A 21,014-nucleotide genomic window follows, 5' to 3' on the forward strand; every position below is an offset into this window, starting at 1 on the left:
AGGCTGGCCTCAAACTCATAGAGATCCACCTGCCTCTGCCTCATGAGTGCTGGGGTTAAACGTGTTTGCCACCAACTGCCTGGCTCAATCCACAACTGTTAAGTGCATGATTTTACTAATATCCATAAACCATTGCAAACCCAACTTACCAAGCACACTAGAATTTAAGATGCATAATAACCCTGTTAATGTCTTCAACCCAAACTTAAAAGGTAACTCTCTCCACAATTGCACCATTCCTGGGTCAAGAGAGAAATAAAAAAAATAATAATAAATTAAAGACTTCCTAGAATTCAATGAGGATGAAGACACAACATACCCAAACTTATGGGACACTTTGAAAGCAGTGCTGAGAGGAAAGTTCATAGCAGTAAGTGCCCACATGAAGAAACTGGAGAATAGTCGCGCTAGAGAACAGCACAACTGAAAGCTCTAGAACAAAAGGAAGCAAACTCACCCTGGAGGGGTAGACACCAGGAAATAATCAAATTGAGAGCTGAAATCAATAAAGTAGAAACAAAGAAAACAATACAAAGAATCAATGAAACAAAGAGTTGGTTCTTTGAGAAAATCAACAAGATAAACCCTTATCCAAACTAACGAAAAGGCAGAGAGAGAGCGTGCTAATTAACAAAATCAGAATTGAAAAAGGGGGACATAACAATGGACACTGAGGAAATCTAGAGAATCATCAGGTCATACTTTGAAAACCTGTACTCCTCAAAATTCAAAAGGAAATGGACAATTTCCTGGATACCTATCACTTACCAAAATTAAGTCAAGAACAGATAAGCAATTTAAACAGACTTATAGCCCCTAATGAAATGTAAGCAGTCATCAAAAGTCTGGCAACCAAAAAAAGCCCAGGGCTAGATAGGTTCAGTGCAGAATTCTACCAGAAATTCAAAGAAGAGACAATACCAATACTCCTCAAACTGTTCCACATAATAGGAGTAAAAGGGACATTGCCAAACTCTTTTTACGAGGCTACAATTACCTTGGTACCCAAGTCACACAAAAACAAAACTAAGAAAGAGAACTACAGACCAAAATCCCTTATGAACTTTGATACAAAAACACTCAATAAAATACTGGCGAATCAAATGCAAGAACACATCAGAAAAATCCACCATGATTGAGTAGGCTTCATCCCAGGGATGCAGGGATGGTTCAATATACAAAAATCCATCAATGTAATCCACCATATAGACAAACTGAAAACGAAAATCACATGATCATCATGCTAAAAAAGCCTTTGACAAAATCCAACACCCCTTCACTTTTTTTTCAAATATGTAACAACAAGTTGGCTTTCTTATCATGAATACATTTTATTGACACTGATTCATTTATTATAAAAACTGAAGGAAAAATCCATTGATAAGAAAGCCAACTTTCTGTTACATGACTATAGAGGACACACACTGTGAACTAGGTTAGAAATCTTTTTATTTATATAAAGATGCTACATGAGTGAGCAGCTCGTGTTAAATTTACAAAATGTTTCAGATGATAAAGGTATTTTTTTGCTTTTTAAAATTTTTTTTATTTTAAATAGCTTGTTTTACATGTCAATCCCAGTTCCCTCTCCCTCCCCTCCTCCTGCACCTCCCCACCCCCCCCATCCTCCTACCCTATTGCCAATTCCTTCCACATAGGAGATATCTAGTGTCTATCATTTCACTCAGGGTAGGGTCCAGGCACTTCCCTAAGAGTCCAGCCAGAGAGAGCAACCTTCTTTGTGTTATGGACACACGATGTCTGTTAGTATTCGAGGGATAAACACTGATCCACTGCTCAGGACCCCATAGGTAGCCCAGGGCTCCTCATTGACTCTCACATTCAGCGGGTCTAGATTGGTCCCATGCTGGCCTCCCAGCTGTCGGTCTGGGATAAAGTTTAAGATTTGAAAATTCTTAGAAAAAAATTCTCAAATTCTGAACCCCAAGAATGTTAGGAAATTTTTTTTATTGAACAACTTTTTATTTTTAGGTATTTTTCAGATACCACATAAAATGTGTATAGTCACTAGGAACATTTTGGGAAGAACTTTTAAAGAGATTAACTATTTAGTCTAGCCTCATTTCTTTTTATAATCAAAAGAGGTAGAGTAAGTTTGTCAAGGCAAAGTTCTTAGTAGTAGAGAGATGAAAGCAAAATTGACTTTCCATGATTTACTCTAGTGCTTCCTCTGTATCTATAGAACTTAATGATTGATGTAATCATGCTTGTAAGCAGGAAACAAATACATTTTTGTGTTTTTAGAAGCATTTCTGTTTTCTAATATTTCATATTTATATTTTCTCAATTATAAAGTGATGTAAGGATAGAAGTCAAGAATGATGAGGACCAGGGAAATGATTATAATGTACAATGAAGATCATAATAACAATTTATGGTGGGTACACCATATTCTAGACACTTAATCAGAAGTATTATTTAATCCTTATTACCACCTCTGTTTTCTAGATAAGAAATCAAGGAACAAAGGCCCTAAACAATCTACTGAGTGGTAGAGATAGGACTCAAACCTAGAAATCTCAGATTTTAGAGTCCGTACTCTTATGCTTCTCTGTATGTATCATGGGCACAAAGAGTTTAAGGAAACTCCTCACAATTAACTTTGAAGTTGTATTTCAAATTCGCTTTGAAGGCACAGTTAAAACCCAGGCAGCCTTAATCAAGAGTCTACGTGATTCTAGTTTTACTTTTTTTCTCAATATATGTTTTTATTTAAATTAGAAACATGAATGCTTCACATGTCAATCCCAGGTCCCTCTCCCACCCTTCCTCCCTTGTCCCTCTACCAGTCCGCCCAACCCCCATCCCATCCCCATATCCTTCCCCAGGGAGGGTGATGCCCTCCTTGGGGGCATCTCCAAAGTCTGTCATTTCATCCAGGGCAGGACCTAGGCCCTTCCCCATGTGTCCAGGCTGAGAAAACATCCCTCTATTTGGAATGGGCTCCCAAAGTTCATTCACACACCATGGTAAACACTGATCTACTACACAAGGTCCCAGTGATTTCTGTGGCCTCCTCACTGAGACTACATTCATGGAGTCTGGATCAGTCCCCTGTTGGCCTCTTAGCCATCAGTCTGGGATTCAAGAGCTCCCTCTTATCTGTTCAGCTGTCTTTGTGGGTTTCACCATCATGGTCTTGACCACTTTGCTCATCATTCCTCCATCTCTGTCACTAGGCTCCAGGAGTTTAGTTCAGTATTTAGCTGTGGGTATCTGTCTCTGCTTCCATCAGTCACTGGATGAAGGTTCTAGGATGTCATATAAGGTAGTCATCAACCTTATCATCAAGGAGGAGCTATTAATATAGTCTCTTCACTATTGCTTAGTTTGCCAGCTGGTGTTATCCTTGTAGATCTCTGGAGATCTCACTAGTGTCAGCTCTCTCCTCAAGCCTGTAATGACTCCATCTATTATGGTATCTCTCATCCTGCTCTCCTCTATTCTTACGTCAACTAAACCTTCCTGCTCCACCATACCTTCTTCTCCCCTCCTCTTATCTCTCTCTCTTTTTCCTGGCTCTCTCTCCCCTCCTCCAATGTTCTCAATCTGCTCAGGAGACCTTGGCTCATTCCACTTCTCTGGGATATCATGCATCTCTCTTGGGAACCTCCCTGTTTCCCAGACTCACTGGCCCTGGGATTGTAGGCTGACACTCCCCTAATCCATATCTAAAATCTATATATGAGTGAGTACATAACATGTTTGTCTTTTTGTATCTGGGTTACCTCACTCAGGATGGCTTCCTCTAGTGCCTTCCATTTGCCTGCAAATTTCAAGGTTCCATTGTTTTTTTTTTCCGCTGAGTATTACTCCATTGTGTAAATGTACCACATTTTCTCTATTCACTCTTCAGTTGTGGGGCATCTAGGTTGCTCCCAGAATCTAGCTATTATATATAATGCTGCTATGAACATAATGGAACATACATCCTTGTTGTGTGAATGGGCATCTTTTGGGTATATGCCTAAGAGTGGAATTGCTGTGTCTTGTGGTAGACTGAGTCCCATTTTCCTGAGGAATCTCCATACTGATTTCCATAGTGACTGTATGAGTTGGCACTCCCACCAGCAGTGGAGGAGTGTTCCCCTTTCTCCGCATCCTCTCCAGCATAAACTGTCATTGGCGTTTTTGATTTTAGCCATTCTGACAGGAGTAAGATGGTATCTCAGAGTTGTTTTGATTTGCATTTCCCTAATGGCTAATGATGTTGAGCACTTTCTCAAGTGTCTCTCAGCCATTTCATACGCCTCTATTGAGAATTATCTATTTAGTTCAGTCCCCCACTTTTTAATTGGATCCTTTGGTGTTTTGGAGACTTGCTTCTTGAGTTCTTTGTAAATTTTGGAGATCAGCCCTCTGTCAGATGTGGGGTTAGTGAATATCTTTTTCCAATCTGTGGGTTGCCTTTTTGTCTCGCTGACTGTGTGCTTTGCCTTACAGAAGCTTCTCAGTTTCAGGAGGTCCCATGTATTAATTGTTGATCTCAGTGTTTGTGCTACTGATGTTATGTTCAGGAAGCAGTCTCCTTGTACCAATTCGTTCAAAGGTACCTCCCACTTTTTCTTCTAAGAGGTTCAGTGTGGCTGGATTTATGTCATGGTCTTTGATCCAGTGTTTATCCCTAGTGAACAAATGGACTTTGGGAGCCCAATCCCTATGGAAGGATACTATTGCAGTCCAGATACACAGAAGAGGACCAAAGCTCTTCCCCAAATGATGTGACAGACTTTGATGATCCCCAGTGTAAGGCCTCAATAACCTGGGGAGTAGGTGGTGGGTGGGTTGGGGGGTTGGTGTGCGCATGGGAGGATGGGAGGGAGAGGGAATGGGGAGATTGATATGTAAAATAATGTTTCTAAAATAAATTAAAAATAAATAAAAAAGAGATACTTCTCTCTTTCTTGAACCTCTCTGTCTGCTCAGCCTCATCATACTAATAACATTAGTGACAAGAATGAGTCAGAGGTGAGGGTAGGGACATGGCAAACATTAAGGGGTCTCAGCTGACCTCTGATCCTGTAAATGAGTTCTGTGTGAAAGGACCATCCCTGTACTGAGGGTACCTGGGAGTGAGAACAGGTTTACAGCTCGACATTTATAAATCATTTGCTAATGAGATTTTAATGATAATAACCCATCACGCCATTTCTATGTGTAAAAGACAGGTTCTTCTGCTGCATTTTCTTTCATAATTAGAAACTTTCTACTTATGATTGCCTCTCACCTACCATGTCAGGCAGGATAAACATTACAAAATTATGAGAAGAGTTAATGCAGGTGGTGATAAAGCAGAGTAGTGCTTTTGGATGCACGGAAGGGCAAGGAAGGGTGAAGACAGACACGGAGTCATTTGGACATACTCAGGCTAACTGAATGTCCAGATGCCTGAATTGGCCCTAACAAACATAGCAAAGTGAGGTGTGTTTTGCGTGTGTGCATGTGGCTGTGCGTGTGTGTGTGCGTGTGTGTGTCTGTGTGTCTGTCTGTGTGTGTGCATGCAACATAAAATCTCTGTCTCTGGCATCTGATTCCTGTGTCTTCTTGATGTTTTATAAATCAAGTGACATAACTGACCACCACAAATAAAAAGGTATGTGACACACAAGGATTCCAATGAGCCAATCTGGTCTGTCATCTATTGATTTGTGATGTCAAGGGCTTCAGTCTTTTTCTATAATTAAATTTTAAGAAATGTGCTCCTGCAGATGAGTATCCAACACCTCACCCCAATGTCAATGAAGCTGTGTTGTCCAAATACCAACTGCCTGTCCTCTGTGTTGATAGCTACAACACATATATACATAATATCCATTTTTCACATTTTATGATTAAGTCTATGACCTAATCATCCTCCTTTCTTTGTCTTTTATTCAAAGATGATACAAAATTCTCCTTTAGAAGGATAATTAGGGGTTGTCACACACATGACATGATTTTCTCAGTCTAGTTGGCTTTTCTTGGCTTGAGAGACCAGCAACCCTGAGCCTCTAACTTTGATGGTTACGATCTTTGTTTCAAGTTATTAATGACACTCCTCACAAGCATGCAAAGTAATGTCACATCCATTTTGAAGATGAGCAAACAGAAGCTTAGGTTTGTTATGTGCATGGCCTACCATCATATTAGTAAAAGAATTATAGAAAAAATCCTGAACTTGGGCAAGGAGAAATTGCAAGCAGAAACTCTCACACCTTCCCACACCGCCCCACACTGCTTCCTGGTAGGAAGTGAATGGACTGAGCTCTGAGCAAGGATGAAAACAGCTGCATGGAGATGGAAAGTAGATGTCTACTAAAAGACTTCCCTCAGCTGGCTCAGCTAGCTCCCTCTTACAACCCCCAGGCTTCCCTGCTCGGTCTCTGACCAGCATTTCCTAACTCTTCATTCTTTCCCTAGTTCCATTACCTTCTTCTCTAGATAACACAAAACAAAAGCCAGGAGGTCTCTGCTCAGCTCTTTAAGTTACATACCAGCCCACCCCAAAATGGCCACTCCAAGACAAAGTTGCTACCATGAACTTATTTTTCTAGGACTTACACAAATTACTTTCAGCCCACCCCAACTGTCTGGTCATACTTATTCTAACTGCCTGTGGTTCAGTAACTTTCTATTTTATAGTAACTGCACTGGAAATTCTCACCACCCAGATCCTCCAGTCCCATAGCCCAGTGCTCATCCCCCCCAGCTAAGAGTACTTGCTGCCAATGGTTGAGTTATGTACCAGAATCAGCGTCTGCAAAGGCAGCCACCTTGCCTAAGGTCACACCACTGCCTGTAGTTAGTTTGAAGGCAAGCTTATGGAAAGGTTGTCCCAGCTTGAGAAGCCATCCAAGCCTGAGGGAATGACAGGGGACTTCTACAGCTGCCATTATGAATTCATGTGAGTTCACCTTCTCCCTCAGTCCATGCAGTTTTATGCTCTTATTTACAAATGCTCCTGGGACTCCCACAGGCAAATCTCAGCATCTGTGTCTTGGAAACTTGACTGAATAAGATATTCTACACTCATAACTTCAGTTGGATCACAAATACTGTCACTTTACCTAAAGGGTAAGACTGCACGATTGACACATACCAGAAGGTACATGGATATGATGTCCAGAAGCATATGAGGAGGTAAATGGTGTAAATATTAAAATCTATGAGTCATTCCTCCTTGTATCCTATTTGAAGTGTTTACTTCATATTTCATAGCTTTGCCATTGTAATATTTTCATGCATATTGACACTTGGATATCCTGCCCTTTTCTATTTCTTTGGTTTTTGCGTCTGTATAGAGATTTAGATACTTTCTAAGCTTTACTTCACATTGTCAACATGAAAACTCTTAGTATCTTTGTATATGTACTTCACATTGTCAACATGAAAACTCTTAGTATCTTTGTATATGTACTTCACATTGTCAACATGAAAACTCTTAGTATCTTTGTATATGTACTTCACATTGTCAACATGAAAACTCTTAGTATCTTTGTATATGTACTTCACATTGTCAACATGAAAACTCTTAGTATCTTTGTATATGTACCCTTGTATTTTGGTTCATGCACGGGTGTTGATTGTGTGTACACATAATGGTTTGATTGTGAATATGTGTGAATGCGTGTGTATATATGAATGTGTTTGTGCATGTATATTGCTGTGTGTGGATTTTTGTGTGTGGGTATGCATGTGGGTGTATGAAGGGGTTTGTGTCTATGTGTGCACATGTATGTGTACAGTTATATCAGCGTGGGATGTATCTGTGTACATGTAGACATATGTTATATGTGTATATACATATGCATGCAAGTGAATATAGAATGTTCATACATAAATAGCTATGTGCATGTATGTGCATGTGTGTACCTGTTCTGCACTTCTAGGTATATGTGTATGAGTGTATGGGTAAGTGGATCTATACATGTGCATGTGTGTCCATGTGTATGTGTGCATATGAAGGAAGGTGAATCTATGTGTCCATGTACTTGTGTGTCTGTGTCTGTGCACATATGTATGTTCATGTTCATGTTCATGTAACTGCATACATTTTACATCATGGTATTTACCATGGAAATAGAGATACAGGCACAGATTTAAATAAATGGCTATATATCTTGACACAATGTTAAGGTAAAGTATGTCAGTACAATCTGAACATGTAAAACTAAGATACTAATCATAAAAAAGACACAAAAACAGTTCACTATATTGCAGAGACTGAAAATAACTAGGTGATGTACTAGATGATGTGACTCCATGACTATACAAGCATCAAGAGGTTATGGGGATAGATATAAATAAAACTCTAAATAGGCATAAACTAAACTTCTCAAAGCATTCCCATAACCACACAGAAGAGAGATTTTTGTAAGTTATCTGCCCAACCCCTATCAAGCTGAGGTTCTTATCTTTGGGAAAGACACGAATTGAGTAAGGAGGGTGAATAAATACAGATGCACCATGTCAGCAAGCTGAGAGAGGAATGAATCTCCAGTGCAAATCCCAGGAATGGGAACAGCTGTTGAACCCACACTCTAACAGTGCAGGTGCAGAGAGGACAGGGTCCCTGCCTAAGACAGAAAAGAAACAGACTGAAGTCAGAGTCTGAAATATTGATCATACTCCCAATTTGTTTCTGAAGCAGTGAAATTCCAAAAGGACATTAACACACTCACAATTTTGTGACATTTATTAATGGAACAAGGTTAGTAATGGCATATATAAGTCTAAAAATCAAGCATTCTACTCCTACCCCAACTGTATAGAATTAAAAACATCTGAATTTCCTGAAGTTTGGTGGAGTGCTCTCTCTCTCGCTCTCTCTCTCTCTCTCTCTCTCTCTCTCTCTCTCTCTCTCTCTCTGTGTGTGTGTGTGTGCATGATATATATGTACATGTATATACACTCATACATACATGCATACATATACATACATACATACATACATACACCACACATGCATGTGTAAGTGAGTTCCTCCATACCCAGATATCCATGTTGGGTATCTTCCTTAATCTCCCCCAATCTTATATTTGAGACTGAATTGTTCATTCATCCTGGAACTTGCTGTTCCAGCTACAAAGGGTGTGCAACTAGCCCCAGGATTCCAACTGTGTTTGTTTTCCAAGCAGGTGTGGATTATCCTTAACTTCTTTGTTTGTGTGTTTGTTTGTTCTGGAATTCTAACTGCAGGTTCTCATGTTGCACAGTAAGCAGTCTACTGAAGACATTTCTCTAACCCGTACATATCTTCTAAATCAAACTGTTGATGGCACAAGGAGCTGCAACTTGTTTGAGATATATGTGAAATAATCTACTAATTTTAAAAATATACATGTTCTGCCGGGAGGTGGTGATGCACACCTTTAATCCCAGCACTCGGGAGGCAGAGGCAGGCGGATGTCTGTGAGTTCGAGGCCAGGCTAGACCGACAGCCTCCAAAAACAATACAGAGAAGCAGTGAGGGCAATGGGAAATAGAAAGAGAAAGAAAGACAAGATTATATTATCTTCAGAGAGTGCTATATGATACAGGTGAAAATGAGCTACAAACAACATGGGGTGAGAATACCATTATCTGTAAAATGAAGTATATATATATATATATATATAAGAATATATATTAAATATAAGAATCATATATAGTACTATATATAATAATGTCTCCCTTTTAAAATGTATAAAAATAGCATATTATTTAATGATACAGAGTGATACCAATTCACAGCACTCAGGCATCTCAGGGAGGCAGAAAGTGGATGGGAGTAGAAGCCAACACGGAGACCTTAGGAGTCCTGATACAATTCTGATCCTGAGCCAGGTGCTGGGTCCAGACACACTTGCATCTTTACATCTTAAAGTGCTTATCATTATTATGTGTATTTCTGTGCAGGAGTCAACTATTTTTAGAAACAATATACTTGGTGAAGGAATTCTTTGGAAATTGTTGGTGACTTGTCAGCTAAATAGCCCTGTCTTTTTTTTAAAAAAGTTATTTGTGAAAGTTTACATTTTCAAATCAATTTTCCAAAGTTGAGGATTGTTTTTAACTGTCTGCTTTGTACCTATAATTTATTGTCAGTAGGTTATTCTGTGTTGCTTATGCTAGAAAAAGAGAGAAGTATAAATTCTCAAAAAACCATACAATTTTCTTGTGTTTTACCATTTATTTTATTAAGTTCACTTGTTCTTACCTTTGTTCTTGTTACAAAAGCAATTTAAATCAAAGCTTTAAAAATGAGAAAATTTAGACAAACAAAAGTAGGATAAAAACCACTTGCAGTCCCACTGTTGAGAATGTGAAACTCTTGCCAAGTGATTTTCAATACTGTCTGTGAATTAATATAATTATGGAAAGATTGACTATTTTGGTATGAGTGTCCTACAATTTACCATGATTCATTTATTTAATCTAAACTCAAAAGAAGAAAACTTTCAGATATGCCCTGTTTTCTTCTTTATTGGAAAGAATTTGTAGATAGCTGTCAAGGTAGAATATATAAGAAGCCTGAATGGAAAGTGCTTTTCAAGGGTCAATTGCAATCAACAGGGTTGGCTCTGTGAGCCAACCAGGCCCGGCATCAAGAATTCTGGTGTAGAAGGAATGGTGTCTTACATCTGCCATTGGGACCTCTGGGCCTCTGTTCATGAACAAGTGCTTCAGATTTCTCCAGTTTGCAGCTGTATATCCTAAGAGACATTCTACTTTAACCTGCACCTTTTTTGGTCTTTCTTATTGCAGTCTATACTGAAAAGTACCTAGATCACCTTGTACCTAGACCATCATGCCCAACACAGAGTCTGTGTGACCTAATATCTTTAAGACTCCATGCTTGCTTTGCAGTAGAAGAACCAACTCTAAAAATAGCATAATGAATATTAGGCAATCTGTAATAGCAAGAAACATTTGAAATTTTAATCACCTAATTAGAAATAGTCTAATTTATATATTATTAAGAATTCCCTAAAGAGGTAGAACCATGGAAAAGAAAACCATATAAACGTCAGTTTAATACTTCAGGCAGGTAGCTATGAAAGTTAGCTGTCATGTCATAGTTAATAGACTGATGAGAGAAGGGACCAAGCTGAGAAGAAACTGTATAGTATTGAATTAGGTGTGGATTACAATAAGTCACAATAAACTTTGAAATATCTCTTCACACATGTTCATTTTTATGCATATTGTCAAGTGCCCCAGTCAAGTTTGGGTCTGAACTCTGGGAAGACTGATACCAAGAGAAAGGGCATTGTTCCTGAAACAGCATTAGCTTTGTTTAGATCCTCATGCATGGGCTGGTGTTATCTATCCATAATGCTACCAAATGCTAAAAAAGATCATTCTTGAATCAGCTATCTAAACTCTCCCATCTGTGATTCAAAGGAAACAATGCTATCATAGGAAGAGCAAGAATTTGAATGTGTGTGTATATCTTCAAGTCCTGGTCCTTACGTTCACTGGCCTCAAGCATGCTGCTTGGCTGTCTGATTCTTGTACAAAATAAACACATAAAGACTATTTAGCAGATATATTTTAAAGAGAAACAGGAAATTGTCAAAATACCACTTCCCACAATGACACAGTTCATTTACTAAGCTTAGGAAATGTCTGACAGCAATGTATGCCAGAGGTAAAATAATCCAGGATGTAAATGAAATGCCATTAATTTCTACCTCAGGTTTTTGCAGATTTTGCTGATATTTTTTGCAGCCTTGTTTTCTAGCAGTAACCCACATTTTAAAATTGTTTCTTGACTAGATTGCTTCTCTAAACACTTCCTAACTCCTCTGGCCCACTAACACTTTCACAGCATGTGATCAAACACGGAGCTGTCAGCAGCAGTTTCAGGCCAGCACAGGCACCCAGTTCCCTGTGAGAACCAGAGCTTGCCAGGACTCTGTAGCTTCTCCTGGCACTGTAAATGTATGGCCAGGGTGTTGCCAGTCATGAAGGAAAGGATGGATTCCGTGGTACAAGGAAGATGCTCAAAGATTCAAAAGACTTTTTTGCAACAACAACAACAAAAACCACCACAAAGGAGCCAAAAATAAAAATATGTCCCACAGAAAACGCAAACCACACCCCAAACCAGTACCCCCTTCGCCCTTAAATCTTCTACATGCTCAGTGAGCTCCTAGACATTGGATCTCTTTGGATGAAACAATTCCAAGGCTCAGAAAATGGGAACATAAGAGAGATATGCATGGTAACCCAGAGAAGGGGAACAAGAAAGAATATTCTGAGGGGATTGGGAACACAGGGCGGGGGAAGAAATAAAGAAGCTGGGGGGAAAAGAGGGTGTGAAGAGTAGGGGAGAAGAGGACAGGGGGGCAGGAAAGTTGATTCGGGGGAAGAATAGAGGAGAAAAGGATGAGACATACCATAATAGAAGGAGCCATTTATAGGTTTGAAGAGAGCTCTGGCACTAGTGAGATGTCCAGAGACATACAAGGATGGCACCAACTGGCAATCTAACCAATAGTGGATAGGCTACCTTAAGTGCCCTTCCCTGATGATGTGATTGATGACTTCCTTGGGTGTCACCCTAGAGCTTTCAACCAGTGACTGAAGGAATCAGAGGCAGACACCCACAGCTAAATACTGAACTGAACTCCTGGAACGCAGTTGCAGAGAGGGAGGAGAGATGAGCAAAGGGGTTAAGACTTGGCAGGTGAACCCAACAGAAACAGCTGACCTAAACAAGGGGGAGCTCATAGAGCCCAGACTGATAGCTGAGAAGCCAGCATGGGACTGATCCAGACCCCCTGAACATGGGTGTCAGTGAGGAGGCCTCAGCATTCTATGGGGCCTTGGGCAATAGATCAGCACTGATCCCTGTCATCAACTTTGGGAGCCCATTCCACGTGGAGGGATGCTGTCTCCACAAGGACACATGGGGAAGGGTCTAGATCCTACCCCGGATCATATGACAGACTTTCAAGATCCCCCATGAAGGGCCTCACCCTCTTTGGAGAGTAGAGTAGGGGTTGAGGGAGGGATTGGGGGAGGGTTGAAGGGCGATGGGAGAGGAAGTGAGGGAGAAGGAGCTGGGATTGACATGTGAAGCAAACTTTTTCTAATTTAAGTTAAAAAAGAAAGAAAGAAACCTTACAGAAAAAAAAGATGAAATGAAGGGAAGTAGGGAATCCCCAGGCTTCTCTTCCAGATTACAAGAAAAAAATCTTTGAACTAAAGGAAACTGAAAGTTAGATTTTTCTCTCAACCTCAGGGAAACCACTAAACTGTGTAGTCGTATAGTCCCTGAGACCGGCTATCCCTGTGTGGCCACTGGCCTATTCTGCCCTTCTAGGCAGCACCCAGCCCCACTTGGGAGAAGATCCTTTATGTTTAGCAAGTCTCTTGACTATAGCCATTGCGTGTGAGTTGTACCGTGCATGCGTGTATGTGTGCATGTGCATGTCTGTGTGTTCAAACAAATGAGAGGTAGAGGGCTCTGATGTCATAGCTGCTTCATCCTGCTCTCCCTCTTCATCCCCATCTCTTCCTCGTCCAGATGGCGTTTCTGTTAGGTAGTATCCTGCTGTCATAACAAAAGTCCTGATGTAATCAAGCTACAAAGAAGAAATTTTCTTTGTCCCTACAGTTTTGGATGTTTCAGTTCATGACAAACTGGCCCCACCATTTTGAGATGGTAGTGGCACAGTCTGTCCTCGTGGGGACATATGACAAAAGCATTCATTGACATCATATTGATAGGAAGTGAAAGAAGGGGATGGTAGGAGAGATCATGTGCCCAATATCTGCTTTTGGGAAATGACCCCACTGATATTACTCCCAACGGGTTCCATCTCCTAAAGGCTTGACCACCTGCAAGAGAGCTACAAGATGCTGACACGGGGCCTTTTGTAGAGCACTTAGCCAAACCACAGCACAGTGGAGATGCTATGACGCAGAAACACAGAAAGCTATAGGCAAAACCTTGGACCTGACAACAGACCTACAGATATGAAACTGCATTATAAAAGAGACATTTTCTTATCATCAGACACTGTACAAGTTGCTTTCAAGATACACTTGTAAAATTCTAGAACCTGATTTTTGAATGACCTTGGAAGCATGCTAACATCAAGTCCTTCACAAGGGGGGAGCTAAGAAACAGAGCAGGCTCTTAGGGCACAGATTCTTATTTTTATCTAAATTAAAAACAACCTCTGGACTCTTAGGGGGAGTGCCTTGACCCTACCAAGAGTAAAATGATAGACTCTAGATATCCCCTATGTGGAAGGATTTGGCAATAGGGTGGGAGGGAGGGTGGAAGGGGAGTGTGGGAGGAGGGGAGGGAGAGGGAACTGGGATTGACATGTAAAACAAGCTATTTAAAATTAAAATAAAAAATGATAAAAAAATTAAAAAAAAAACAACCTGATTTTACATACTAATTACAGTTACCTGTCTCTCCCATTCTCCTGTTCCCCCACTATCCCTCCATCCAACCCCATCCACTCCCCAGGGAAGGTGAGACCTTCCATGGGGGATCATCAAAGTCTGTCACATCATTTGGGGCAGGACCTGGACCCTCTCCCATGTATCTAGGTTGAGAGAACATCCCTCCATAGGGAATGGACTCCCGAAGTCCTTTCCTGCACTAGGGATAAATATTGGTTCCACTGCCAGAGATCCCATAGACTGCCCAAGACCCCCAACTGACACCCACATTCAGGGGGCCTGATTTGGTCTTATTCTGTTTCCCCAGCTTTCAGACTGGGGTCCATGAGCTCCTACTTGCTCAGGTCAGCTATTTCTGTGGGTTTCCCCATCACAGTCTTGACCTCTTTGCTCATCACTCATCCCTCTCTACAACTGGATTCCAGGAGTTTGGCTCAGTGCTTAGCTGTGACTCTCTGTTTCTGCTTCCATCAGCTACTGAGAAGGCTCTGTGATGGAATTTAAGGTAGTCATCAATCTCATTATTGGAGAAAGGCATTTAAGGTAGCCTCTCCACTATTGTATAGATTCTTAGTTGGGATCATCCTTGTGAATTCCGGGAGATTTCCCTAGTGCCAGGTTTCTTATTAAGGCCATAATGGCTCTCTCTATTAAGGTATCTCTTTCCTTGCTCTCATTCTCTGTTCTTCCTCCAACTCGACCTTCCTGCTTCTTCATGTTCTCCTCCACCATCTTCTTCTCCCTTCCTCTTCCTTGTATCTCTCTCCGTCCTGCCCCTGTGCTCCCAATTTACTCAGGAGATCTTGTCATTTTACCCTTCTCAGGGGATCCTTGTATGCCTCTTTTAGGGTCCTCCTTATTTCCTAGCTTCTCTGGGATTGTGGATTGTAGGCTGGTTATCCTTTGCTCTATGTCTAATATCCATTTATGAGTGAGTACATACCATGTGTTTCTTTCTGTGTCCGGGATACCATCTTAAACCTGTCGGAATGGCTAAAATCAAAAACACCAATGACAGTTTATGTTGAAGAGGATGTGGGGAAAGGGGAACATTCCTCCATTGTACAGCCACTTTGAAAATCAGTATGGTAGTTTCTCAGGAAAATGAGAATCAGTCTACCTCAAGATCCAGCAATTCCACTATTAGGCATATACCCAAAGAATGCACATTCATACCACAAGGACATCCATTGAACTATGTTCATAGCAGCATTATTTGCAATACCCATAACCTGGAAGCAACCTAGTGCTGGTCTGGTGGTTAAAATGTTGTTGCTGTGAAACAAGGTGGTGACAACATTTATGACATGAGGCCAGGGCACCCCCTGCAATGCACAGTTCAGGACTCCTCTCGTGGTTTATCATAGGTCTGTAGTGCTGTTCTCCTCCTACGTGCTATCATACCATTCTGTGCCTGGTCCTGGAAACACTGTTCAAGTCACCTAGCAATTAACGCTAGTCAGTGCATGTCACAGTAAGGAAGCCATCAAGCAGAGGCTGCCCCTGATCTTCCTCAGAATACATGACAAAGGTACACACTCAGCACTGTAGGCCTGGCTCACATGGAGCTCCAGTTTAACAGGACCATTCTGAATGCCTTCTTCCTCCTTCTTTCCTAACACCGTCTCCACTGCTGTTCCCTCTCGGAAATTCTCAGTTTTAAAATTGACTTGGCACCCTGAAGAGATTGTTTTGGTTTGGGTTTTGACTCAAAGAATAACATTTTATTCACCTTTCTTTTCCTGATATTTATCATAATCTTAATACACACAAAACATATACTGAACATCCAAAGGGGACAATAGGAAGAGAAAAAGAAGAAACACATGGAATAGATAGGAAAGTGACAACAGCCAGCAGGGCAGAACTAGATGGACTCAGATAAAAGGTAGAGGCTGGGATTAATAAAGACAAATGACTATAAAATCCATCTGAATCTGAGTTTGCATTTGTCTTAGGCCTAGAAGTCTAGTATCTTAGAAGGCTTCCTCTACAACTGTGAATCAGGATAATGTGTTCTTTTCCATACGAATTAACCTATAGAAGCAAATGTGAGACTGGAGAGATCGCTCAACAGGTAAAGCATTTGCCATGTAAAAGTGGAAAGAAAGAACTAACTCCACAATAGATATGCATCAAGTAAATTCAGATTTTTTGAAAAGGAATCATGGCTTGTGTGGAAGGTTCTGAGATCAAAGACAAGATGGGTTTGCAACTCTATGCCTAGCTGGCCCTGTGTCCCGAGTGTGCTACCTGGTCCCCCTGAATCTCAATGCCATCATATGAAAAATCAGGCCAATCACTTCTACTTCAGGAGCTCAAGTGAGATAACTAAAGTGGAAATCTTCGCTAACCCAAAGGGCAAGGCACCTGGATGTGATTACTGTCTGTGAGTCTCCTCCCAGCTTTGCCCAACCTAAAGAGGATTCAGTCACTATAGGCTGTCTCATCTGCATACAGGGCACAAAGAAGTCGGATGGGTTCACACAGACTCATGATTTCCAGTTTCCTTGGCTGTTTTCCCGGTCTACCAAGTCAATCAGTTTGTATCCACAATAATCATCAACGGAGCCTAATCTCACAGAGTGTATAACAAAAAGACCAGATCCTGGGATCCAGGTCAGTCTGCAGAGAAACCACCTCCTTCCTCCATTCACTCCGGTAGGTCATAGAGCATGGGAGCATAGAGCATAGAGAGAAACTGCCTGTTACTTTTAGCTTCAGACATGGCATGCATACAGAAATAAAATGACCAAAATAATCTTTGTCTCTATTTTTAAATTAGTGCTCAGCTCTGACCAGAATATAAGCAAGGAAAAAGGCTCACAACTGATTCCTTTTCTTAGCATTGTCCAGCAGGTTTTGCCTCTATTCTTATTTTTACTTCAGTCACCTCCCCAAAGGACAAATGCAAGATCAAGAGAATTTTTAAACTGTTTTTTTTCTCTCTCCAATTTCTTGTGTATGTTTCTCTTTCCCCGAATCAGTCATACCAACAAAAAAGGATGTGGAGGTTTTCAAAAAAAATTTCAGAAGCTAGTTTGGAACCTCATTAATCCCAGAGGTCTGGTAGAAAATCTGTTCTGGCTACTGTTTTCCTCTGGGAGATATATATATCCATATATCTCATCTTGACTTTTTTATCTGCAGTTTGTTTTTGTTTTCTTTTGCAAAGCTTTTCACATTTCTCCAAGCAGACAATAGGATCTGTGCAGGGTCACATAGTTGCATGTTAAAGAAGAATGTGAAGAGACAGTGCTGATATTATGGCGTGGAAAGAGACAGTTCGAGGATTGGGCAGTTGGGGCAGGGCCAGAAGATAAGAGTTCTTTTCTACTGCAACTGAAGCAGAGGTGAATTATAAGGGCTAGGAATATGATTTTGTCAGTAACCTGCCTGACATTCAAGTGAGGAGATGAATTTGGAACCCCAGCACCCAAGTTAAAAGCTGAGCATGTGTAACACATTGCAGTTCCAGAACTGGGAAGAGAGAGATGGGTAGATCCAGGAGTTCTATGGCTACCATTCCTAACCAAATCATTGAACTCCAGGTTCAGAAGAGATCCTACGTTAAAAAATAAGATGGAGACACACACACACACACACACACACACACACACACACAAATACATATAACACACAATGCACTTCAGAAATCAATCAATTAATAAACAAATAGAAAACAGGCTTAAATCTAGAGTACCCTGCATATAGCAGCTACACAGGGCTCTCAAACATTTTAAGTGTGCAGCTGAGAGGACTGAATTTTATATTGCATTTAATTTTAATTAAAACATAAACTAAAATCAGTTTCTAGAAAATCAGTATGATTAAAATTACTTGAATATATAAGCTTACTTTTTCAACTGTAAATTTTGTGAATTTTGAGTATATATAAATATAAATTTAAATATAGATGAAAATTTATCATCAGAATTGATGAACTCTGAGAACAGAACACACACCAGAGTTTTGAAGACATAGTACATATTTTGGGTACTTTTGACTTTAATCAAACATATTGGGTTGATGTTATTTGTTTTTGTTTTTAATGTAGCTACTGGAATTTAATTTACTTAATTTAAATGTGTGCAATTGTTTATATTTCTGTTAGTCTCTACTTTCCTGATACAGAAAACACTTGGGTTAGAGTTCAATGCGTTTCCCTTCCGAGCTCTCAGATGGGAGCAAAGGTGATTTCTAGTTCCTTGATGAAGATCTGCCTGATAGTCCCTACTGCATAGACTCCATGTGAGATGTGACTGAGTTACAAAAGCTTGAAATCCATGAAGCAGCCCTGACACCTGGTGTGCTCAATATATGCTATTATTATAGTTTGAAGTTTATATTTATCATGCTATGGGGAGAGCAAGAAACTGCAAGAGACTTAAATGTCAGAGAGAATTTTTCTCCTTCTTAGGAAAGTGTTACAGCAAATGTCCATTCCTTTCCATTAGATTCTGGACAGCAGATGCTTAAGGCCTTGTCCTCATGTTGAGCTGCTCCATATCAGGTCACTGCTTGCTGTTGCTTGAACACCTTCTTAAGAATCTCCAAAAGCTACATCTAACAGGTGGGTTCCAGATTTAACTTAGAAATACACTCTAGTAAAAAAAAAATGTGGTACCAAGCCAGGAGAGTAATGTGCTCTGCCACTGCCTGATTTGTATTTATCTGATGGGGTTGGTTCCCTATCAGCTAAATATAGATAATAGGAGATGCTATTGTGAGGATTTAATAAGTAGCATGGCAGATAGAGCTCTATAAACCACACAGTACCAAGCCTGTACCAACATGTCCTCCCTTGAGAACCACTGCAGCAGGATGGTCCTCTCTCCCCCTCCCCCACAACATACAGTTGCTTCATGGGAGGATCCCTAAGGACCTGCACTCTGCTCTACTTTTCTTGCAAGTTTGTCTGTCATTAAACAGCCAATCCCTATGGTGCAAAACCATCTAAAATCCCTTTTGAAAAAAATACAGAAGATCAGCAGTTAAGAAATAAACTAGTAAATCAAGCAGTTGTTCATACATCAGCTCATTCTGTTCAGTCAGGCATCTTGCAAATCTTTGAGGAAATGAGTCACCAATCATTTGGTGCAATAAGATTTCTTCATTATTATTCCCCAAAGTGTAAATATATACAGTACATAGTATGCAATAAGGATGTGGGTTGGGGGGGTATGTGGTATGACTTAGATTAGTAGTTAGACTATGGCTCTTTAAGAAGGTAACATTTAAGCGACATATGAATTATGAAGATAAGTAGAAGCAGTGTTTCTAGATTCAGGGGAAGGTACACAGTATCATCTATGTACTAAATGGCACTGGATTGTTAGCTTTAGCTAACTGTATGCAAGTTCACTTCACTGAAGTAGTAAACTTGATCTTGCATGATATCTCCAAAAACTACATCAAAAAAAGCATTATTCTTGACTAATGAAAACTGACTTATGCCCACAAAATTTATAACATGGGACTTATGAAAGCATGGCTAGCATAATATACATCACTGCATAAATACTCTTAAGCATATTTTTTAAAAAAGAAGAAAGCAAACATGGGTAGGAAATATCATAGAAAAGATGGTTACACAAAAAAATCAAACATTTCAAGTGAGAGAATACACATATATTAGACTCCCAGATTTAAAAAGAATGTTAGCTGGATTAAAACCCACTGTAGGCACCATGGTGTTTACAAAAGACACACTGAGGGTATTACAACACTGAATAACAGGAAAGCAAAGAATGTGAACATATGTATCAGTCAGACATGAAGCACAAAAAAAAAGTTAGGCCAGTTACATTAATATTTGTCAGAGAAGACTATAAGACAAATAGTGTCATTAAGGACAGAGCTGCTATACAATGATTAAACATTAAAGTCACCAAGGTGACATAAAAATTCTAAGCATGTATGCACCTCATTGAATAAAGTCAACAGCTCTAAGCAAAACTTGACAGTTCTCCACGAACAAATGACAAACCTACTGTGATAGTCGGAAATTACAAAACACTTCCTTCAGTAACTAAAGTTTCACATAGCCAAAAAAGCAAAAAAGTAGAAAAGTCCTGATAAATACTTAGAAGTACTTAGCACATTTTCAATAAGTCTACAAAGGTTATCAGTGAACTGTTTTTTTTTTCTGTTGTAATAAAATATGACGGCCAAAAGCAACATAGGGAAGGAGTGGGTTTATTTTTACTCACAGTTCCAAAAGTGTGGATTTCAACACCACAGGGAAGATATAGCAGCCGACAGTGAAGGCATGACCACCGGTCGCCAAGCAGGGCGGGAAACTGGCCGATTTCAGTTCTTGCTCAAACAGGAAATAGAGGAAGAAGTGAGACAGCCTATCACCTCTCAAAACTTGTCCTGAGTGATACACTTCATCCAATAAGGTTTCTTCAGGAAGCTCCACTTCCTGAAAGTCCCAGAACCTTCCAAACCACCAGCTGGTGTATATTCAAATGACGATAGTTATCATATGAATCATCGCTTTCCTAAATTCTAAGAATTTAACTATGAAAAGGAAAAGTAGGCTACAATTTTAAGTGGACTTAAATATTTTTATAATACCTAATAAACTAAAAGAAATAGAG

At 40.1% G+C, this 21,014-nt stretch overlaps 1 protein-coding gene across 3 annotated transcripts in view; it reads right to left on the reverse strand.

The window, feature by feature from the left end:
* The window catches only part of Aim2 (absent in melanoma 2), a 49,697-nt gene extending 28,953 nt beyond the window's left edge, over nucleotides 1-20,744 (reverse strand). For 2 of the 3 annotated variants that reach the window (XM_021231926.2, XM_040738450.1), the window contains exon 1: nucleotides 20,622-20,744. The gene's annotated coding sequence lies outside the window, so the exon portion shown is untranslated. Of the gene's footprint in view, nucleotides 1-15,352; nucleotides 15,403-20,621 lie in introns of all 3 variants that reach the window. The other variant, XM_040738451.1, reaches the window with a different exon arrangement.
* Nucleotides 20,745-21,014: the final 270 nt, after the last annotated feature.

This window comes from Mesocricetus auratus, unplaced genomic scaffold (assembly GCF_017639785.1).
Source record: "Mesocricetus auratus isolate SY011 unplaced genomic scaffold, BCM_Maur_2.0 Super-Scaffold_100676, whole genome shotgun sequence".
Taxonomy (NCBI): domain Eukaryota; kingdom Metazoa; phylum Chordata; class Mammalia; order Rodentia; family Cricetidae; genus Mesocricetus; species Mesocricetus auratus.